General features: G+C 42.1%; 1 protein-coding gene across 1 annotated transcript in view; it reads left to right on the forward strand.

Moving 5' to 3' along the window:
• Nucleotides 1–19474, forward strand: part of SLC4A10 (solute carrier family 4 member 10) — a 302756-nt gene that overhangs the window by 279 nt on the left and 283003 nt on the right. The gene's annotated exons all lie outside the window — the stretch shown is intronic.

Consider the following 19474-nt stretch of genomic DNA (forward strand, 5'->3'; position numbering starts at 1 on the left):
CAATTCTGAATTTCCATGATTATGTTGGTTTGCTTGATCTTCATTGTAATTCCTTGTGTTTAGTTTTATCCTGGGTGGGTGGCATGACCCTCTCTTTTGGAATAAGCATTATCTCCTGCTAGGGGTCTCCCTATCCCGCCTACCCATTAAGTTTCTCCCTTCGTGAATTATTAATTGGCCTGGCACAATTTCTTGTTTTGACTGATTCTATCCCTTGTTTCCTATACCCTATTGAGACATAACTGTGGTTGTGGAAGTTATTGGTCATAGAACTGGGAATGCATGAAGTGTATTATGGATGTTTCCATGTGAATTCTTTGCCTTTCATTTACAAAGAGCATTGGGAACAGAACATCATTCCAAGAGGGGCATTTAGATTTAAAAACCCAAACTATTAGATTGGGGGAGTAATTGGCATTTCCTCCTTTCATTTAGGCTGAAATTGAATCAAGATCTCTCAGTCTAGGCTCTTGCCTCTTAATGCAAGACACATTCTTCAAAGTGGACCAAAAACTAGTGATCTCAGTAGTACAGTTACTGTCCTGTCTGGCCTTTCCTGGTTGCCTGTCCTCTTTCTTCCCCCTTTCTCGCCTTTTCTGGGTCCATTTCTCCTCCTACCTGCCTCCTCTTCTACTCACTCTTCCCACCTTCTCATTCCTCTTGTTCTTTCATACCCTGTCTTTCTCCATGCTGTATCCTTCCCCAGTCTTCTCTCATTATTCTTCTAATGCTCCTTCCTCTTCTGCATATCATTTCCTTTTTCCATCCTCTTCTGTAATTCTTTTTCCTTGGGCCTTTTAAAATTCCAGCAGCCTTTATCCTGCATATCATTTTGTGTGTCACCTGATGCTGCCCCTCAGTTTCTTCCAACATCACAAGTGTGACTGCTACTCATGCAGCTTTTGTGTAAATGCAGCTTGAAAACTGAGGGATCAAGCCAAGGGGTTAAAATCTTATGTCTTGGTCTAAAATCCAGTCAGCCCATATAAAATAAAGAGATTAGTGGTGACAATTGCACTAAATAGTATAATATATAATGGATCCTAACAGGATGTGATTAACTGCAATTATATTTTGTGAACACTGAGTGGCACTAAAGCCCAGATCACTGACAACATGAAGAGTATTCAAAATTCAGGCTGCTCACTCAGAAGGCTGCATGTTGTTAGATGGAGTGGTAAGTGGAGGTGGAAATAACTGATCAGACAGGTTTTATGTAGGAAAACCTGCACTAGGCAACATTATACATGTGATTCATTTCTCTTCTCCAGTTTAAGTTGTTTGGGGAATTCAAAACTTCTGCTGCTGGTAGCTGAGGTACTAGGGTGGCGCATGTGGTGTAAATACCTAGCTCGATAGATATGCAGGAGTTCTTAAATTGTTCAGTCTACCTACAAGGATAAAATAAGAACTGTTCTGGCACTCAGCTCAATCTGAGGCATTTCTCTCTCTCTTTTTTTTAATTAAAAATGATTTATTCATATTTTTGTTAATATTTGCATGTCTCTCCACTTCCTCATTCTAACCTGAAAAGGAAGTACCAGAATGTCAAAGAAATAGTTGTTTTTGTGGTAGTCCTTGGGGTTGTCAACTTTCTAATCATAAAAAACTTCCCTGCTCTCTTCCCTGCTCTTTCTCTGAGGCCTTGCCCTCACTCCTTCCCTTCTCTCCCTCCTGCTCCATCGCTTGCTCTCCCCCACCCTCACTTACTTTCACTGGGCTGAGCCAGAAGGTTTGGGTATGGGAGGGGGTGTGGGCTCCAGTTGGGGGTGTGGGTTCTGGGGTGGGGCTGGGGATGAGTGGTTTGTGGTGCAGGAGGGTGCTGAGGGGTGGGGGAGGCAGTTGAAGTACGGGAGGGGGTGCAGGCTCCAGGAAGGAGTTTTGGTGCAGGAGGGGGTTCTGAGCTGGGGTAGGGGGTGGGAGGGGATTTGGGGTGTGAGCTCCATCAGGGGACGGTGCTTACCTCAGGCGGCTCCCAGTCGGTGGTGCACCGGGGCTAAGGCAGGCTCCCTGTGGCTCCTGGAAGTGACCAGCTCCTAGGTGCAGGCACAGCCAGGTGGCTCCGCATAGTGTGCACTGCTTGCGCCTGCAGGTGCTGACCCCGCAGCTCCCATTGGCTGTGGTTTCTCACCAAGGGAAGCTGTGGAGCTGGCACTTGCGGAAGGGGCAGCACGCGGAGCTTCCCTGATCGCCTCTGTGCCTAGGGACTGCAGGCACATGCCAGCTGCTTCTAGGAGCCGTGCTGAGCCAGGGCAGGCAGGGAGCCTGCCTTAACCGTGCTGCACCACTGATCAGACTTTTAATGGCCCAGTCAGCAGTGCTGACTGGAGCATCCAGGCTCCCTTTTCAACCGGGCATTCCGGTCCAACACCAGATGCCTGGCAACCCTAGTAGTCTAGATTAGTCTGAAACTTTGAGGATGAGCTTGTTTCTCAAAGTTTGGCTGCTCAAGAGAAGGTTTGAAGAAGCGTTCAAAGTTTCGGGTGCTTATTTGAACCAGGCTAATCTTCTGAGTCACTTTCAGTTTGCTCCTTTCTGCAAGTGATATGTGCCAACTTACTTAAAGTGATGGACATGGTTTGGATTTTGCAAGTCCTCATTCATTATTCAGGTTTATTTTATACAACCAAAACCAGAGGTAGTTTTGGATCCAGGTTGTGATGGTGCATTCAGACCCCACTTTGGCTGAGAAGGGGTTATTGAGAGCCTGTGGGCTTAATCTGCATAGCACCATTACCCTTGTTAAAGGTCAAGCCTGGAGGGAGGAGTTAAGAGGAAAAGCCCAGCTCAGCTGTGGCTGACTGAGGGAACAAGTGGACAACCTCTTGTGCTAGCTTTGGGAAAGAAGACCTGGTTGGGGGCCAGGAACTATCCAGAGATTGGTTGACATCAGAGCCTCTCTGGGGTAGGTAGCCTGTTGCAGGACACTTATACTTGCTCTGTTACCAGTACCTAATCTCTTCTCCTTTTGGGATCTGCAAAAGAAATGACCCCAGGAAGGGGCTGTAAGAAAGAGCTAGAGAAAGACCAAGGGAGAAAGCAGCAGGTCTGAATTGATAGACCTTAGCTGCTCACTACAGTGCCCCTTACCTGTTCCCCTATCAGCCCACAGAGGTCAGTGGCACAAAGACTGCATCCCCACCCAGGAGACAAGAGCTGGAAAGCTAATAAAGCCTGAAGTAGGGCTGAAGAGCGAGTGTGAAGCCACTGGGCTATTGCTGTGCTGGGATTGGTTTATCCTGGAAGGGGTGGAACTATATGTAACCCATCTGGAGGGCCAAGTCATGAGAAGTAGACTTCCAAAGACTCTGCAATGCCACATCCAGCCATGGGGGGCGGGCACCAGCAGTGAGTTACCCTTGTACAAAATCCCACGTATCCAAAACACACAAGTTTGGGGCAAGGTTTTCCCCCCTGAATAGTCTATTTTGGCTTATCTCTACTGTAAGCACAGAGTTACTGTGACTTGTTCATGGGATTTATGGGAATATACTTCCTACGGTATTCTAAGAGTTAAAGGCTTTGCCAGCACTGAATATCGAAACTGAATCCTAAAGTTTTTACTCATTCCCAACTGAGGCAAAACTCCCCAGATACGGAGAAAATTGCACTTAATATGTCTTAAAACCTTTGTAGGGTTCAAGTCAAGGCATAATTTAGTCAGGGTTAAAACGGTACTGCTGGAACATGCTTGCAATATTATGTGAAATATAGCTGGAATGTGGGCTAAAAAGTGTGCAATTCTAGGGACAAACTGTCAGCCTCACATGCATAAAGTTATGGCCTTATTAATCATATAACAGTAGTAATACACTCTTGCATAAATGTCCGTAATATTGTTTTTTCACAACCTATTGGAGAAGGGCTGTGGTTTGGCAAATGAGGATATTTACCAGAATCACACCCACCCCTCTCTTTACTCACTCCCTAACTGTTTATCTCCCTATGTGGCCACTCATTTCCCACCCCTTCTCAATATACACCAAATTTATTTCACTTTGAAGCACTTTAACCCAACTCCTTAATGCCTTCTGAGGCCTGCCTTGGGCTTTTGTCCTTCCTGGGGAGAGGTGGAATTGGAAAGCAGACCTCTTTCTGTGAATGTATATTCTTTATCACTTTTGCACTTGAACACTTAAATATGGCATGTCACAACTATATAAAATTCTTCTAGGTTTCATGCACTAATCAGAGTGTGCATTATTAATCAGAGCAATACTTTGCTATCATGCTATTTTATTTCTCTTCACAGCTGGCAGATGGTGTAGAGCAGATGATTCTATTAGGTGCAGAAGGCTTTTAAGGAGGGGGAGTATAATGGTACTCATTGCTTTTTGCCACCTTGCATTGCAGCATTAGCCCACTTGTTCACACCATTTGGTGAGTCAGATAAGAACAACTTCCAGCTAAGAGAAACTGAGCCAGCTGGAAGGTTCCCTGCAACACCTGGAAGAGCCTCTCTTTACAGACGTTAAAGCCAGGCCTACACTGGGTAAAAAATTTCTCTGTCCTAACAATGCTTCAACTGAACCAGTGCTCAAATTAGAGAGGGAATTGTTGACAAAATGTTTCTTTATCAGAAAATGCCAAATAGTCAAAACTGAAACTTTAATGGAAATATATTGGTGTGGACAAAAAAATTCACTGGACAGTGTCTCAGGATGGAATTTTTAGTCAGAATGTGAGAAAGCAGTCTATCCCTAAAGAGTTGTTAGCCTGGTGATTAAGGCACGTGCCTGGGATGGGGGAGATCTAGGTTCAAGTCTTTGCTCAGAATCAGTGATTTGAAGTTGGGTTTCCCAAATACCAAGCGAGTGCTCTCACCACTAGGCTATTGGCTATTTTGGGTAGGGGTGTGTGTGTGTGTCTTTCATGAAATATTCTGAAAGGTCTCATTTTTGTTCTGCATCAGAGTGAAAACCTCAACACTTTTTTGGAAACCGAATTCGTTTTCTGGCTAGCCTTAGTTTAATGCCAGTGGGAATCATAGCTGAGACATGGCCATAGGCACCAACTTTCCCAGGCGCTGGTGGATGCTTGTGCCCTTCCTGCCCCGCCCCATTCCAACCCCATCCCCAAAGTCCCCGCCGCAACTCTGCCCTTCCCTGCCCCCATTGGACCCCTTCCCCAAATCCCTGCCCCGGCTCCGTCTCTTCCCCGAGCGCGCTGCGTTCCCCCTCCTCCGTCCCAGCGCTTGCCGCACGAAACAGCTGTTTTGCAGCACAAGCGCTGGGAGTGAGGAGGAAAAAGCGGGCACGCAGCACACTCAGGGGAGGAGGGGGAAGCGGAGCGGAGGCAGAGGTGAGCTGCGGCGGGGAAGCGGGGCGGGGAGCTGCTGGTGGGTGCAGAGCACCCACCAATTTTTCCCCATGGGTGCTCCAGCCCCGGAGCACCCACGAAGTCAGTACCTATGGACATGGCTACAGTGTCCTGAATATATGGGATATATGCCATCATGTACCAGCAATGCTCCTCTGCCATGTACATTGGCCAAACCGGACAGTCTCTATGCAAAAGAATAAATGGACACAAATCTTCCATCTTTTCATGTTATATAATACGTGCTACTGTATTTTCCACTCCATGCATCTGATGAAGTGGGTTCTATCTCACGAAAGCTTATGCCCAAATACATTTGTTAGTTTCTAAGGTGCCACAAGGACTCCTCATTGTTTTTGCTGATACAGACTAACATGGCTACCACTCTGAAACCTGAATAGATTTTAAAAGCCTTGACAATGGTTCTGGCTGAAGGAGTCCTGTCTACTCTAGGGTTACCATTGACTAACATTAGCTCAGTATTTTGGGGTAAAGTTCCTTTGTGTAGACAAGGCCTAAGACTCTGATATGAGTCTTTGTCTATAGTTAGGTCCCTACCAAATACATGGTCCATTTTGGTCTATTTCACAGTCATAGGATTTTAAAAAGTCATAAATGTCATGATTTCAGCTATTTAAAGCTGAAATTTCACAGTGTTGCAATTGTAGGGCATCCTGACCCAAAAAAGAGGTGTTTGTGTGTGTGTGGGGGTGTCACAAGGTTATTGTAAGGCGGGTTGCATTACTGCTACTCTTACTTCTGCAGTGCTGGCGGTGGCGCTGCCTTCAGAGCTGGGCAGCTAGAGCGCGACAGTTGCAGACCAGGAGTTCAGCTCTGAAGGCAGAGCCACCACCATCAGCAGTAAGAATGGCATGGTATAATATTGCCACCCTTACTTTTGTGCTACAGCCCACAGAGCTGGGCCCTCAGTCAGCAGCCACCACTGTGTGGCCACCCAGCTCTGAAGAAAGCAATGCAGAAGTAAGGGTGGCAATACTATACAGCGGCTGGCAGCGGCTCTGCATTCAGAGCTGGGCTTCCGGCCTGCAGCTGCCGCTCTCTGGTCGCCCAGCTTTGAAGGCAGCACAGAAATAAGAGTGGCAATACTGCAACACCCCTAAAATAACCTTGTGACCTTCCCCTCCCCCCACCCTCCCAGCAACTACCTTTTGGGTCAAGACCCCCAATTTGAGAAATGTTAGTCTCCCCCATGAAATCTGTATAGCATGGGGTAAAAACACACAAGAGACCAGATTTCACAGTGAGAGACCAGATTTCATGGTCTGTGACAGTTTTTCATGCCAGTGAATTTGGTAGGGCCCTAGCTATAGTGTTGCTCAGCTCCCACACGCTTGCAGCCTTTTGAAATGAAGTTGCCACTATCTGTCTAAATTTTCTCAGACTGTCTGGTTGCTAGTGTACAGACTTGGCAAACACAGCTGATGACCACTTTAATATTTTCATGCAGTATGTGTATGTTCTGCGAAATACAAGGCTTCGTAATATGTGTGATTTAAAAAAGGAAAGATGGGAGGTGAAGCCCTATGGAGGGGACATGTGAACAGTGAATGGAGGAAGGATGATTAATAAGCTGTGGTCTTGGATTTAGACTCTGCAGAAATTGGACATTTTTTTTATTGTCATACTATCTCCACAATGTATGGGGATGAAAGAATAAACTTCATATCTCAGATATTGAACAAGAGTTTAGGCTCCTGTTTTGGTACTACTTTCTGGATAAAAATCCGGAGTCAGATATGCCAGGGGGAGGATCATTCACACGTACATATTGCTGCTGCAAGTTAGTTGACTGTAGTGTCATCTTTGTCACAATTCCTAATGCAGAGTGCTGCATATTGTCTGATGTTGGTTGTTCTGCAGCTGGGGCAGGTTAGAGCCATGAGACAGGACCATTGCATCACGTGGTCTGACAGTTCTATTCACTTTCTGACTACCAGCCTGTATGTCTATGGTGATATGACTAAGATACCTATCCCTTTCCTGTCCTTGCATGTTATGCATCAGATATTTATCATTCAGCATAGGGCTTCAAAAAGCTATGGAGCTGATGTTTCAGAAAGAGTGCAAGAAGGATTTTGCAAATTTTGGTAGGCTGAACTGACGTGATTTAATCACAATTGCTGTAAACTACAACAAATGGCAACAGTATTTAATATCCTCCTCTTCCATATCTTGACTGAATTCTTGTTCATTTCTTTTGTGATAGTGAAGTCTGCAAGTTCATTAGTAGTTGTTACATCTACAACTGACCCACTTCTAGAATATTAAGTGGTAGATGAGAGAGGTAAATAGAGAACTGGTACCTGATGTTGTTTAACAGCATGAATGGCTTTGTTAGCGTTGTGGTCAGAGCTGATACTGTGCTTTTATTTGAAGTAGATCTCTCTGGAAAATGGTAGGCATTTTCTTTTAAAGATTTTGGCAGAAATTAAAAAACAATCTTTTACTGAAAATGTATCTTGTGCCGAAAACTGAAATTTTACTGAAAACTGATTTCCCCCCCCCCAATTTTTAAAAAAACCCCTCGTTTTGGTTTTTCAGTTTTCTTTTAAAAAACAAAAACAAAAAAATGAAATGTGAGACTTTCTTTTTGGGTGGAAAATTTTCAACTAGCTCTTTATTCAGGAGGTTTTTTTCTTTATCTATGATATCTTAATGACTGGACAAAGTATCAGCAACCATGGTAATAACATGCTCCTCTCACCTCAGGGTTGGCTAACGAACTAGAAGAAAGCACAGCACCTGTGAGAGTAGTACCCATAGTGGTTGCTTTTGTCGGCTTTCTTAAAGGGAAACCAAGTCCCCCTTTTTTTTTCTTATGCTGAAATTTTGATTGAACTTTGTTACCAGAAGGGCAGGGCAAATGGTGATAACTTTGCCAGTTACCGTGTCCAGATACATCCAAACTTCATGACTGTCTTGATTTCTGTCACTCTGGATTAAGGCATGGGTGTATTATAGTGATGAGCTTTAGTCTTAAAAATTGACAGAGGTTTTATTAACTAATCTACAGAATCCTGTGGAAGCAGATGCATTGAATTCAATCAAAGCAATTTACATCACCAATTGTAATCCTGATTTAAATCAGCAAGCAGGAAAACTTGACTTAAATCACTGATTTTAATTGTTTTGCTTTTGTACTTTTTAGTTCTTTTCCTAAAGGTAGGTTGACTGTCATTGGTAACAATTAAAACATTTGATTTGCATCTAAGTACTATTCACACTAAAGTTGTTGCTTCTTTTTGCTAACTAGGCGGTTACACCCTTATTTAAGCAATTATATAACAATGTTTTTTTACTAGAATAATTTTTTTTGCTTACAATTTGTGTCAAGCTCTGTTTGGATGGACATTCAAATTAAATGCATGAAATAGAATTTTTAACTAAATAAAACTACCTTAAATATGCTAGCTACAATACACTTGCATTTAGACAACTTATTAAGCTAAAAGCGTTTATCTATAGTTATTAGTGAATTAAACGGATTGTTTCCAGTTTACATGGCCTTCAAGATTTTAGAACTGAGCATCTCGCCTAGTTTTTATTAATAGATTGGAAAAGGAAAACAAGCTTTCCTGCTTTTTCAAGTCCCAATTGGCTTCTTAACTTTAAATGAACTAGTCATTGAGACAATCTAGTTGAATACACTGAAATGAAGAAAATAGTCTTTGTGCACCTGCAGACCAGGCTACTACTGTCAGAAGTTGGCCCAAAAGAAGATATTACCTCATCCACCGTGTCTGTCTAATATATCCTGGGACTGACATGGCTACAACACTGCATAAAAGCTGGCTCAGCAATTCAACAAACTCTAGTCCAGGTGCTTAGGTAGTGACTTCAACCACTTCAGTGTTTGGAATTTCTTTAATTGGCAGCAAACATGTGCTACTTAATATTTTTTTTTGTATTTAGTTTAAATGATTTTAATTATGAGTTTAGGCCTTGACCTAGATTGTCAATTTCATTTAATTTTAAATAGGATTTAAAAAAATAATTAAGTCCAATTTAAATTAAAAAAAACATTTCTTTTTAAAATCATCGAGGAGAGTGGGTTTAATTCCCTCTGTGTGGAAGCATATCTCCTGGACCTTCACTGGGTTTGTGGTGTTCCTTTCTAAGGGACCCCAAAGGACATGGCGACATTTTTATCTCTAAGTCCTACCATGTAGGGCTCCATCCTGCCACCGCACTTGTTCAATGCGTCTCTAGAATGTGGCTGCTAGAAGATACAGTGAGAAGATACAGTGCCACTGTTATGTAGATGGGACTCAGATCAGCCACCCCTGTGTCATCACGTGTAAATACAGCAGTCTCCTTTCCCAGTGTCTGCTAGAAGCGGGGCCATGGATGATGACAAACTGACTCAGTCTGGATGTGATGTAAATGATGCCAACGGACAGATTAGGTAGAGATAGTAACTGTTTCTCTTATTAGAAATTTATGTCTGACTTGCATCAATACAATTTACAGCCTCAAGCCCGTATTGTATTCATTGCTGCTCCTGGGTTTACAGGTGCTGCATTTTTTGCGTGTGTGTTTGTAGCTGACCCAGAATTCCTCTTTGTTGTGAATCTGGCCTCAGTAATCCATGCCTTTGTAACTCAAGGATAATTAACACAATACACATAACTTGGAGGTACTCTGGAAAAATACCTACGAGCAGCATTTTGCAGTAGTTTAGTCTTGTTACCTCTAGATGTTATGAGCACATAGCATAGTACTCCATGCGCTGGACTGGCTACTTACCACCTTGAGTGCAATTCAAGGTGCTAATTGAGCTGTAAAGCCCTGGATACGCGGGGATCAGTGGTCTGAAACTTAACTGGGGTTCTGATCTGCTGTCAGTTCCTGCTGTAGATGCACCAAGCTGTCAGTAGAAGGCCCGTGTTAATGGACCTTACACCTGCTAGCTTCCACTCACTGGTCCCTTAGCAGTCCAGAGCCTGAGTTCTGTGAGCTTTCAGAGCACAGTGTATGACATCTGTTAGGTCAAGATTTTAACTGATCCATAGACTGTGTATTCAAGATCCCATGTCATATGTGATGCATCATGTCCAAATTGTGTGGCAGAGAATGTTAGCTTTTTCTCCCACAAGCCTTCTATCCCTCGTGGGTTGTCTCCTCCTCCCCTTCTGCTCCAGTACAATTCAATCAGCACAGTATATCTTCTTTATCAATTTATTGTGTTACCCTCACATTTTCACTTTTTAAAATGTACTGCAAGTTTTTATGTTTTGAAAATGCATAGAAGATATCTGAGGAACCCTGGAGGTTTTGACAGCTTGGCAGGAGGCAATAGGTCACCTGTGAATGCAATTGGTCATTCCGGTGTTTTAGCAGCAGAGGGCAGAACAGGTTTATTGAGCTTAGAATATGTATTGCAGAGAATAATGCACCAGGAGGGCAATGGATCTGTTGGTCCAGTCTCTCCCCTCTCTAACTCCTATGATTCTGCCAACAACATGGCACTTGTAAAAATTGTAGATATTAGATTATATGTAGATATTGGATTATGTGTCTGCATTTTTCCTTTGTCCTACTCTGGACTTGCAACACTGCAAGCATATATTAGAAAAGTTGTGTTTTACTTATCTATGTGGTTAAAAGTAGGCCTTTAATATTGCTGAATTAGTATTTCTGTGGGTTTCTGTTTGGAGTTGGGAACACTCTTCCATTATGCATTTTTCTATTTGATTCAGATGAGCGATAGTATTTATTTTAGATTTCTCGCTGTCACTGAAGGGTGTGGAATTCAAACTTTATATTCATATTCAGTTTTTGTTCTAGATCAAATGTGAACATTATGTTCCCTCTTAATGGCTTGGTGGTAAAGACGCTCTGACTGATAACTCTTTTTAGTCCTTTTGTAAATATAGTTTTGTTGTAGGAGGTGGTTCAATTGATGGGGAAGGTATGAGTGTCCTCCACAAATGTCTTGCATTGTCATGGGATGGACCTTTACTTATTGAGTATACTGGTTATTTATTTCCATGAGAACCCCACATGCTTTTTATTCATCACAGCTCCCTCAGTCTTTTCACAGTAGATAGACCTCTAGGTAAAATGTGTTAGTCATATACTGGGTAATTGCTAGTTTTCTTCTATAAATAACTTATCAGGATCTCTTTATTTTACACTCTTCTTTTGTCACTCTATCAGGGAGTTACTAATGATATAGCTGTGAATAAAATTCGCATCGAAAGGTATCATACTATGATTCTATCTTCCTGGAGATTTATATTTTGAATATATAAAGAATGGCTTTATCATATGACGTAAATCAGTCCGCTAAGTACACTTATGATGTGTTGTGACAAAACATTAGCTAACCTAATTTTAACAAGGGTGAATTATGTCTGGTTCTTTTTTTAAGACGTAGAATTTCACCCTGTTATCTCTGTTCTGAGCCCAGTAATACCGATGTCATGAGAAGACTAAAGATACACAGATAATCCAACGCACCTTCCATCAGTTTGCTGCATAATTGGCGTCTGTGGCACAAACTGAGGATACTTGTTTATTTTCCTACATACCTAGCTATTCCCTATTGTGTATAGGTGGTGGGGTGGTTGTCGTCGTCGTTGTTGTTTTTTGAATGCTGAAGAAATGTTTTCAACTGTTTTTAGCTTCTATTTTAAAAGAAGCTCTGAAACGCCCAGTATGATTAGACTTCATGTTACAAGATTGGCAATCAGAAGCAAGGACCTCTGATACATTGAATTCTTTTTGTATTTCAGCTAGATTACATAGGTTGTTGGGTTTCCTGTTACTACAATCACACTGATTGGCACAAAGCTACAGACATTATATTGGGAATGGACACTTGGACAGATTGCTTCACTTTACTGGAGCAAAAGTGCTGCAGACAACAATTTTGCAGATATGCAGTACTGTATGTATTTGTCCAATGCAAGCATCATAAAATGTATCCCAACCATCTGACATATAATGTGAGGTCACATGGACACTGATCCACAGTAATGATACCCTAAAATAAAGTCTAAAGCAAATGCAGAAAATAACAAGAGATATAAATGTTAATGACCACAGCTTTTGCTCCTCTGGGATGTACTCTTCCTCTGTGGTCTCCATAAATTAACAGAACCAATCCTGGTGTTAATACCTACACTACTGTTGTTGCTGCTCCCTTTTAAAAAATATGCCTCATTAACACAAACAGCCACAAAAAAGATCCTGATCTAGATTCAAAGTATTTGTGTTTTTTTCAGCCTTGTTGCACAGGAAGGTTCTTATGGAAACTCTCTCTTACAGCATACACACTGATTTGGCAAAATGTGTCCAAGAAGACTTAGATTCAGGTCCTTTGAGTGGCACAGAAGACATGCTAAACAACTTTCCCTCCCCTTTAAAGGGCTGGTCAAAAGAATTTAGATGGACTGCCTGCTATATTGCAGAGGAAGAACAATATGCCAGAGTGACAAGAAAACAATTGGAGGAATATAACACAGTGGAAGCTACAAGACAGTTTAGAAACTAGCTATTATACAACAGAGTGAAGTAGATTTATAGTGACTGCAGTGGGATGCGAGGAAAGTTTAATTTAAACGGCCCCACCTGGTGGAGAAAACAGAGTAATAGCGTTTAAGGCCAGAAGGGACTATGAGGTCATCTAGTCTGACCTCCTGCATACAATAGGCCACCAGTGCCACACAGCACCTGTACACTAAACCCAACAACCAAAATTAGACTAAAGTATTACAGCCCACAGGAGATTAGACTATATGTACCACAGAAAGAGGAGACTAGGAGGTAGGCCCTCCAATAAAAACAATTTCTGTCAGAAGAAAGTGGCCTCTACCTCCCATTCTGAAGGGCATAATGCCCTATTGTGTAGCAAGGAGTCAAGAGTTTAACTCCTAGACTATCACAATTGTCTTATAATGAGAGAGATTTCTGTAGAGCAGTATAAAGCTATAGATCAACTTTTGAAGATCTCACAGATTGGATGCAAATGTTCCTCTCATTCCCCAGTGTGAAAAAGGTTTGGACATAGCAACAATATAACCATCTAAAGTTGCAGAATTATGTAGTATTTTAGAAATGACCGTGCGTGAAATCCACAAGAAAACAAATGCACACCATCATTGAGTGACAATGGCTTCTCTGAGAACATGATGGGACACAAAATGTATTATGATTTGCTCTTTGCTTAACTCTTTGCTAGACTTTCAAGCAAATTCATATCTGCATTACTATGTTTCTTGTAAGAAATTCTTCTGGTAAAGATTATTGCATAGCTTTATCACGCTCTGCAAAAGTTATGGAAGATCATGAGAAGACTGAGAATGGGTGTCATGCTCTCATCACTACTGATCTATACGCTAAAGGTCAAATGGATAATTTCATATTTGTAACTGCATATTGTTCAGTCTTCTAGGCTATGTGCCAGCCATTTCCCACAAATTACCTTCAGGAAACATTAGTGCTGTATGTTTTAGGATTTCAGGCCTGGGTTACATAGGCTGTCAATGGATGACTACATAGGAACTGCAGTATTAACTCCCAAAGTTTGCTGAACGATGAAAAAGTAAACTCTGCCAGAATCTCCTGATTAGCCACCCTGACAAGATTGGGGAAAGTCTTCTTCCTATCCATAGCAGCTGTGAATCCTAGAACCTACCATAGAATTAAAGGACAATCTTGCTTCTAGGATTGAATCACTTGACAGGATTAATGATCATCCTTTCTCATAAGGAACTGTATTTCTAGCAAAGAACTATGTTCACAAATGATAACTCTCATTGTATAGTTACCTTGCATCAGTAAACTTTTAAGGCCTACTTTGGTTCACTATGTCTTAGACAGGTATTTTAAAGGGCTGGTGCAGTGACAGTATACAGAACAGCGAGCCTTAGTAGTTGTGTGTGAATCTTCAGCTTATTTATTGTTGTAAAAATAATTCTGGGCTCCACAATGTGCTTTCTGATCGGCCTAGACTTTTATAATGCATTCATCATGTGGATGAAGTCCTGGCCCCATTGAAATCAAATCGAAGTTTTACCACTGATTTCCAGGGGGCCAGGATTTCAGCCTTGGTCTTCTGAGCACCTTTGTACATAATACAGGTTTCAGAGTGGTAGCCATGTTAGTCTGTATCAGCAAAAAAAAAAAAAAAAAGAGGAAAAAAAAAATTTGTTAGTCTCTAAGGTGCCACAAGTACTCCTCATTTTTTTTATTTTTGTACATAATACTTATCTGTGTGGTTGCTAGTCTTGTAGAAAATGCAGGTGAATTTGGTCACTGGTGTAGACTTTTAAAGCCAGACAGATATTTCTCATACAAGTTATAAAATGTTTTGCACTTGTAGATAATGTTGCATGCTGTGGAAAGTTCTCTCAAACCCTGCTGCTATCTACCAGAGTTGGCCACTTTTCAGGATGAATACACTCCATTTGTATCTTCAGTTCTGCTAGTGTCGCTATTACCGACAGAAGGCCCTGTTTCGTGCAGCCTCATGTTCTGAAAAGAGAACTGGAAAAATCTTTGCCTTTTAACATGGAATTCATATGATAAGGCCAAATGGGAAGGAATTGTCAGATTGTTCTTGTGCTTTTATAGAAGATAAACAAGTTATGAAGGTGAGAACAAGAAGGTTGAACTTGATGTGGAGCAGGGACTCTAGTAGGGTGTAATTTGGTTAGAATGATGGGCAAAGGATCTTAGTGGCTGCATTTTATGAGGGGAGCAGAGAGGAGGCCAGAGAACAGGAGGCTATGTCAGGCAGGTCACTATGAGGAGGTGCTTGGTGGGGATCCCCTCCCAACTCCAGTTGGTTCTCTGATCTTTCTCACCCAGAACTCCTGATTTAAAGCTCTCATCATCTTTAGGAAAACTTCTCCTCCATCTCTGTATAGCAGAAGTATGGTTTAGAACAGTGGTTCTCAAACTAGGGCTGCTGCTTGTTCAGGGAAAGCCCTTGGCGGGCCTGGCCGGTTTGTTTACCTGCTGCATCCGCAGGTTTGGCCAATCGTGGCTCCCACTGGCCGCGGTTCACTTCTCCGGGCCAATGGGGGCTGCAGGAAGGGTGGCCAGCACATCCCTTGGCGCGCGCCGCTTCCCGCAGCCCCCATTGGCCTGGAGCGGTGAACCGTGGCTAGTGGGAGCCGCGATCGGCTGAACCTGCGGACACGGCAGATAAACAAATCGGCCCGGCCTGCCAGGGGCTTTCACTGAACAAGCGGTGGCCCTAGTTTGAGAACCATTGTACTCGGCCACAAAGTCTGTTTTCTAGTATATAATCAAATCTACAGGCATCTACAATTTTATGTAAATCACACCTAAATTAACTGTTCTGCTTCATCTTTGTTAGAAAACAAAGAAGAATTTTCTTTATTTTCAGCTAGCTTTTCTCCATAAATAAAGTGCCTATTAAAACGATTTTTGGACAAGACAGAAAACATGTAGGACTGTGCAAACCCCCAAGAAGAATAAAGATTTAGGCAAAACTTCCACTGACTCCATGGGGCCAGGACTTCACTCCTAGTACTTGATGATATTGTCAGGGCTAAACATAAGATTCCTAATCAAAGTTCCAATCTTGTTACCATTGGAATCCATGGAAAAACTTTAATTGATGCTAATGGCAGCAAGATTAGTCAACAAGTTTGGTCTTTTACCAAGATAGTAATGGTTGTGCTCACTTTCTAAGTTGAATCCAGTCACTACCATGATTCTCAGTTTATAGAGATTTTATTTTCTCTTAAGCAGTCATGAAGCATATATGATTGGTTTCCATACTGGGTATATTTTACAGAAATGTATTACTGAATTATGTCTCCTGGATTAATCTTGAGGGATTCACTTATGGTTTTTATTTGGAGTACAAAAACCATATAAGGCTGCAAATTAAACTATCTTTTGAGAAGCTCCATTTAAAAAAAACAAACAACTTTTTGATTCCTATGCAGAACTTGAACACTCAAAACTGATGATATTTTTATTTACTGTTGCTTATGCTTGAGAGTGTGTCTCAGGCATGTATAGGATGAGCAGACCAAGCTAAATGTATAGTGCTTTCACTGTCCCATTTCAAGTACTGGACAAATCATTGTTTGGTCATTTTGCTATTAAATCTGGAAACCTTGTGTGATCTGACAGGGCCCAAGTTGTCTCAATTTTTCTGAAAAAGATCAGCCTAACAGATATGCATAGACCCCAATCATTGCATGTAGTTTCAAGACTTCTAAATGTGGGAGGCTTAAGCACTGTAGAGCTTATCTTTCTTTCTTGGCAAATTTTTCCATGGACCTCACCACACTAATGCACTCAATCCCATTTCTTATGTTTTTGTCCTTCCTGGTTGTTCCTCCATCTTCTTCAGTGTTCACCAGTATTTTGTCCTGCTTCAAAGGCTTCTATAAGGCTTCCCTGTGCTTCTCCTTGCTGCCTTACTGAGCTGCTCTCCTTTACTTCCCACTCCTTGGTGGCTGAAGTTTATCTTACAGGCTCTCCTGCTTTGTGTGAGACCAGAGAGTTTTGATCCTGCAACAAAGCTAAAGCATCACATTGGCTTTTGTGCACTCTCTTGCAGAATGTAAATTTGGCATCTGACCACATAAGTGCTATCGCTAACAAAAGATCTGATTTAAATCTTCGACTTTACAGAATCCTGATGGCAAAACACATAGGTGAATACTATACTGGATATGCTTAAAAAGCTCACTAAATTTACAAGACAAATTAATGTCCAAATCAAACTACATCTTCAGGGTGTAACAGAAGCAATTAAAAGACAGTAGTAAGAAAAAAATGGTCTCTCTCTCTCTGTTGTGTAATGGGAGTTCTCTGTAATAGAACCAGCACTAGAGCTGACTGGAAAACAAACAGACCTTTTGAAAATTTCCCCCCAGAATAAGTGACCTGTACCTTTTTAGAAAAACCAAAAGCCCAGTGATCAGGGAACTTGCCTGGAATAGGGGAGACCTGGATTCAAGTTCCTGCTCTGATTCAGGCAGAGCATTGAGCTATTGGCTATTATGGGGTGGGTCTCCCCTTAAAACTCAATCCTGGACCTGAGGAAAGCTTCACCAAACAGTACGTTTCCACACAAAGTTTGGTTTTGATGAATAAGCATTTTCGTTTAACTGAAAACGTTTAACTGAAAAATTCCCAGCTAGCTCTGGCCATCACCCTTCATTAAAATCACTTGCATAGATTCATGGAATAGGAGTGCTGGGTAGCGCTGGTTTTGGCCATCTTGTGCTAGGGGCTTTATATCCATTGGTAATGTGGAGCTCCCCTACTTTGATAGTTGTGGTAAATGTAGTCTCCCCTTCGGTTGATGGAATAACATTAAAATCTGTGATGGTGTCCTTTATGTATATTGCCAAGCCATTATTTAGGATGATAATGGCTAGCTGTTAGGTTGTATCCATAGAGAGAGTAGCGCCTAGCCTGTTGGCCGTTGCCAACATGGGTCTCTTGCAACATGAGGATATCGATGTAAGTCTTCAGCAAGTTTACAAAGTACTTGCATTTTGCCAATGAGAGTCCTTCAACATTAAGTTGTAGGATTCTTATTCCACGGCCTATTTGGCATGTTGTAGGGCCCTGAGTAGGACCTTTAGGATTTGTTGAGTTGCTGAGTTGTTGAGAAGGACCTATTCACCAAGACCTTGACAATTCCCCCCCTTCCTCCTGCAACATCTTATGTTCCCAGAAAGGCTTGTGGGACTTTTGTGTAGCCTCATGCAATCAGGCTATGATCAGGAGGAGGCTTGGAAAGCAGATTGGGCTAAACAAGACTTAAAAAATAAGCACCTTTGCCAGATCCCACGCAGAAGGCTCCTGGGTTTGACCTTCTATGGTCATCTTGGTCAACTCTGAACTGAATTTGAACCAACCATGGTAGATGCGGATATCTAATGCACAAATGGAAAATCAAGGACTCCCCGATCTGTGAGTGTGGTTCCCCACGACAGACCATCAAACATATCACTACCTACTGCCCAATTTATAAATATGAAGGAGGCATTACTGCAATAAATTCTGCTACTCTTATGTAGTCATTTGGTTAGATCAACTTCAGGTGATATTGTAGTTGCTGCTCTACATCAGCCATACGAAAGAAGAAGCAGCTGGATATTTGTATGGCATTTAAAATTAGATGACTCTTAAACCAATATTCCTGGACTGTTCCTGAACAATAGAATTTTACCATCATTTAAAGCTGCCTGGCAGCAATGATGAGAAAAGAATGAATGCCACTGAACCTGAAGGGCTAACAGGACTGTACCAGCTTGTCAATAACTGTGAGACTTGCTGCTTAGATGTGTGCCCAGGAGGAGAGGGATGGAAACCAAAGGAGCCTGGCCAACTGTCAGAGCCAGAGCTCAGCTAGAACCAGAGTTTACAAACCCTTACTCACATGAATAGTTCTTACTCATGCATGCTGTCCCATTCAAGTGCCATGTGAGTAAAGGTTTGCATGATCAGACGCATACCTGTTTCTGCTTGCTTTCTTTGTTTTTGTTCTTTCCTCTTACGTTTGCCTGGAATTAAGGAGGGCCAGCACTAATTAAATTGTGAAAGGATAGCGCACTTGGGTTTTTCAGTCTTCCTTAGTGAGTAAAAAAACTGAGGGCTTAACATCCAATAAGTGTTTAGCGTAAATGAAAAATCACGGTGAGATTCAACTTTCTATTTAGTTAAAATACAGCTTAATGTCATGACAAGTTCTCCTTAATATCATAAACTTTCTACATTACCAGTCTGCAAGGTGAGCCCCAGATCCTGAACTGTTGTTGAGGAGCATTTGGCATCCCCCCATCCTGAGGCATGCTAAGGTGGCTTTAAGCCACCTTCATACTTCCCCATGGTGGGTCTGCTTGGAGACGCGGTCAGTGCCTAAAGTTAAATTAGAGCAGCCCAAGGATTGCCTCTAACTTTCACCAGCTGCCAGGGACTCTTCTGGCAACTGCAGTATAAAGGATTTCTGGTCACATCCCTTTTTCCCCACCTGCACCTCTTGTGCCAGAAAGAGGGTGGTATAGAAATGCAGAGTGCCCAGGGAACTGCTTAGGCAGACTTAGGGCAGCTTGAACTACCTGAGCAGTGCAAAGCTGTATTATAATGGGACTAGAACTGGGCCTGAGTCTTTAACTTTGTGATTAAA

The sequence above is a fragment of the Natator depressus genome, chromosome 11, assembly GCF_965152275.1.
Source record: "Natator depressus isolate rNatDep1 chromosome 11, rNatDep2.hap1, whole genome shotgun sequence".
NCBI lineage: Eukaryota > Metazoa > Chordata > Testudines > Cheloniidae > Natator > Natator depressus.